Genomic DNA, 5,000 nt, shown 5'->3' on the forward strand with positions numbered 1-5,000 from the left:
CGATGTGGAGAGGCCGTTGAGAATCACAACTCCAACAGTTAAACTCTAACAAGTCCAACTGGCCTGTGATGGCCTGGGGGCCTGTCCAGGGCGTCTCCCTGCCTGCCGCCCAATGATTGCTGGGATAGGCTCCAGCATCCCGTGACCCTAAGTAGGATAAGCGGCTTGGATAATGGATAATAACTCCCAACAGTCCTGAGGTGCAGCATCATCCTGGTATCAGATGTAGCTGAACAACAGATCCTGCTACAACTCGTAGTTTCCCTGGGAAGACCGGGTGGACGAAACCTGTCAGAAGAAAAGAGCAAAAGACATGCCAAGACAATGAGGGGGCAACGGGAATATCATGAAGCCGACCCCGGTTAACTGGTCCACTGGGGCCATACCATTTGGACACAAGCTTGGGGCTGATTCTTTAGCGCTGGCTTGTCGAAGTGATAGTTTAAACGATGTGAGCCATCCTAGGACTGCAGGTACCATCACTGATTTGTCTTATAGGAACAATGTATTATACATCAAACTACTGACATGCAACTACTATACCAAGTCTACCAAGTCAAATAAAATTAAAAATTAAATTAAATTAGACTGTTACTTAAAGTGTCTATCTCACTTAAATTGATGTCCATTAAGATCCTGTCTTTTGCCCAACGAGTTGACACAATGATGATTCAGCCTATCGCTGACTGATGAGAGCCTTCGCATTTGCAGAAAGACAGAGAAATGCAAACATGTGCCTGTGGCGACATTCCCGGTGAAAGCCCCAAGCATCACGAAGGTAGTGAGGTGTTTTATGTCCCCCAGGCAAGCAAGTGTATGCCTGAAAAAAACACACACACACATCCGAGATTACACACAGTCATAGCCATGTAAAAATATACAAAGGCACTTATAACCCAACACAACAAAACACAATACAATACAATATAACACACCACAACACACTACACTACACTACACTACAGTACAGCACAACACACCACAACACGACACAGCACAACACAACACAACACAGCACAACTCACCACAGCACAACTCACCACAACACAACACAGCATAGCACACCACAGCACAACACAACACACCATGACACAACACACCATGACATGGCACAACACAACACAGCACAACACAACACCACACAATATAATACACCACACCACAAGAGAAAACAACACAACACCACACAATATAACACACCACAAGACAAAACAAAACAACACAACACAACACTACAGTAGTGTTGTTATTCTATGTTCAGTACACTGAGAGAGCCACGAAATTCCATGTAGTGCAAACCTACATAGCCAATAGACATGATACTTCTGGTTCAACATAACACAACAGATGTCAGGCTGTTGTCTGATTTTGGTCATTTTTCTTTCCATTTATTTCCTCTCTCAGACGTCTGCCTCGCTCTGTTTAATGAAACGGCAGGCTAGTTACATCAGAGCAAGCCCGCAATCACACAAGGGACCAACGTGTAGCTTGCACGTTTTCGATTAATGGAAATCATTGCTGGTCAAAATAAAATGTACCGCAAGCCTATTCCCTTCTCTAGTTCATCCAGTTTCTGTCGTCGAAATGCATGTTAGCAAAAGCTTTTCATTGCTGCCTGCCAATTTGGAGTAAAGTAATACTAATAACTTCTTTCCCCACAAATAAAACAACAATGTTATTTGCTATTTTTATTGCGGTAGTTAATGCTTTGTATACTTGGAATAGTGACCACGCTCAGCTGAAGGTGTGTTGTGCAGAAGCTGATTATGAAGGAGGACTAAAACGCTGTATTTATCTGGCCTCCCGGATGCTGTAAATAAAATACATTGGATGTAAGTGGCAAAAGTTTTCTTTGGCATGTGTTTTTTTTTTTTTAGTAATTTCATGTTGTTTGTTCTCTCTTTAAGTATAATGTCTTTCATTCATTGGCAGTTCAAGCTGATACTCCTGTACAAATTTCAGTCTGAAAACCGTGCTTTCACAAATACATCTCCAGAATTCGAAAAATTAAAAATACAACTTACTACATATAAGCCAATGCAGTTTCCTTCAGTTTTCCATCAAGTTTACCGTCACATGGTTTCACTGAGAGGTGAAAAGAAAATAATTTCTGGGCCGTTAAGTTTGAATTCATAGCTCTGATCTGCAATGTACAGACTTCCCATTTTAATCAGACCGGAGGTCAAGTCAAGTCCATTTTATTTGTATAGCCTAATATCACAAATTACGTATTTGCCTCAAGGGGCTTTACAGCAACACAACATCCTGTCCCTAGACCTTCGCGTCGGATAAGGAACGTCTCACTTTTTAATGGCAGGTAACACCCACAAGACAACGTTGTGAAAACTGAAAGTGAGAGTGTTGTTTTATAACTAACACGGGTTGTTTTGTGTGTGATCATTGTCAATCTTGCACTATGGAGACAACGAGGGAATTACAGTCAATTAAAGCCTTCTCACCCCTCCTATTCTCTCCTATTGACCTTTTCTTCTTACCCTTCTTACTGTCTTATCTTCTTCTTACATCTCCTTCCATTGTAGTCAGCTCTCCATTTCTCTCTCCCTTTCTTTCTAACACTAGGTCTCCCTTTCTAACTCACTCACTCTCTCTTGCTCTCTCGCTCCCTTTCTCCCCCTCTCTCTCTGCCTCTCTCCTCTCTGCCTCACTCTCTTTCCCTTTCTTCCTCTTTTTCTCTGCCTCCCTCTCCCCCTCTCTGCCTCTCTCTCTCTCTCTCTGCCTCCCTCTCTCTTTCCCTCTCTTTCTCTCTGTCCCTCACTCTCCTTCTCTGTCTGCCTCTCTCTCACTCTCTTTCCCTCTCTCCCTCTTTCTCTCTGCCTCCCTCTCTCCCCCTCTCTGCCTCTCTCTCTCTCTCTCTCTCTCTCTCTCTCTCTCTCTCTGCCTCACACTCTCTTTCCCTCTGCCCCTCACCCTCCTTCTCTGTCTGCCTCTCTCTCACTCTCTTTCCCTCTCTTTCTCTCTGCCTCATTGTCTCTCTCGCTTGCTCTCTCTCTGTCCTGCTCTTTCCCCTCTTGCGTCCTCCCTTGGAAAAACAAACAAGCTTTTGTTGTGCGCCCCACTCATCGCCCCCATTCTCCTGACAGCTCGCTCATAAAGCAGGCTGAATGTTATGACAACTCTTCACTGACTGGGCAACACAGCGTTGCGTGTACTTGTTTCATATAGCAAGGTTATATGGCTGCTGCAGTTAAGGTCGACTGATTCACCACAGTTGATACAAGCTGGACAGCCGTGAGGTAATATGGAACCAGCTAAAGAGAAAATGCAGTTATGAAAGAATATTAATAGCTTGATTGCAATCATTTGTGAAAATGGGGTCTTGGTCAAATTCATGTCACAAAACACCTTCTTCATGTATTGGATGACGGTGAGAACATAAATCCTCTCTCACATCATCCACAGCCCATCACACCAGCTAACCTTGGCTCACTTGTTCCTTTATTACATTTCTTTTGATAGGAAGATAGGACATATTGTGCTGCCTCATACTCAGCCATCCGCCCACACAGATTCACACACATACACACAAACATGCACATGCACACATGCACACACACATACGCACTCGCATACACACAAAAACCCCTTTTTTTAATATTGTTGCATTCAGCCCTGTCACTGAGGCAGGAAATGAAGGACACAAAGTAACACCGCACTGACGATGAGCATCTGACACAGATAGAGGTAGAGATGGAAGCACAGTGACTTGAAGGCACACTCCCTCAAACCCATCACTAGGCCCCAATGCACCTGTAATAGTAATAATAACAATAATAATGATGATGATGACAATAATAAGGCGGCACGGTGGTGCAGTGGTTAGCACAGTTGCCTCACAGCAAGAAGGTCCTGGGTTTGAGCCCCGGGGTAGTCCAACCTTGGGGGTCGTCCTCTGCATGGGGTTTGCATGCTCTCCCTGTGTCTGCGTGGGTTTCCTGCGGGTGCTCCAGTTTCCTCCCACAGTCCAAAGACATATAGGTCAGGTGAATCGGCCGTATTAAATTGTCCCTAGATATGAATGTGTGTGTGTGTGTGTGTGGGCCCTTTGTGATGGCCCGGCAGCCGGTCCAGGGTGTCTCCCCGCCTGCCGCCCAATGACTGCTGGGATAGGCTCCAGCATCCCCGCAACCCTGAGAGCAGGATAAGTGGTTCGGATAATGGATGGATGGAGGAGAAGAAGAAGAAGAAGAAGAAGAAGAAGAAGAAGAAGAAGAAGAAGAAGAAGAAGAAGAAGAAGAAGAAGAAGAAGAAGAAGAAGAACTCATTTATATAGCACTTTTGTAAAACAATGTTACAAACAGCCCTGGTCAGTGTATGTAACCCAGACTGAGAGTTAACCCCTGCTCTTTCCTTAACAAGCAGTCTGAATGGTTCAGTGTGTGTGTGCGTGTGCGTGTGCGTGTGCGTGTGCGTGTGTGCAAACAGACAGTCTGTGGATTACAGCAATGCTTCTTTTCTCTCAACTCGTATGAGGTTTGAAAAAGGTGGGCATTTAGTGTGAACGGGTATATGGGTAAACCAGAAACAGTTTGAAATGGCAAATTCAAACGAGTGGTCAATAGGCTGGAATTGAATTGATTTCTCCACAGTATAATTAACAAGTGCATTTCTCTCTTTCTTTTTCCTCTCTCTTTGCCGACCACTATCCTTCGTTTGATTTGAAACCTGTTCTTCCAGTCTAATCATGGTTTGGCAGTTTTTCATCATGAAAGTTTTCATTTACAGATGAGTAACTGCACAGTGGAAATAATTGGTCCCTCATGGGTCAAAACAGTAGGAGCAAATTTCAAGACATTCGAATGAGCTTCCTCTTAATGAAACACAACTTTCATGAGGGAAAAACATAGAGTGGTTCATCTGTGAATTTCTCGTCATCAAAAAGCTCGAGTCAAATGTTATTTGTATAGCCCTAAATCACAGTTCAGTCCCTAAAGGGCTTTACAGTCCTATCACATTCTCCAACAGATGAAAAGAGAAGAAGA

The sequence above is a fragment of the Lampris incognitus genome, chromosome 16, assembly GCF_029633865.1.
Source record: "Lampris incognitus isolate fLamInc1 chromosome 16, fLamInc1.hap2, whole genome shotgun sequence".
In the NCBI taxonomy this organism is placed as follows: Eukaryota; Metazoa; Chordata; class Actinopteri; order Lampriformes; family Lampridae; genus Lampris; species Lampris incognitus.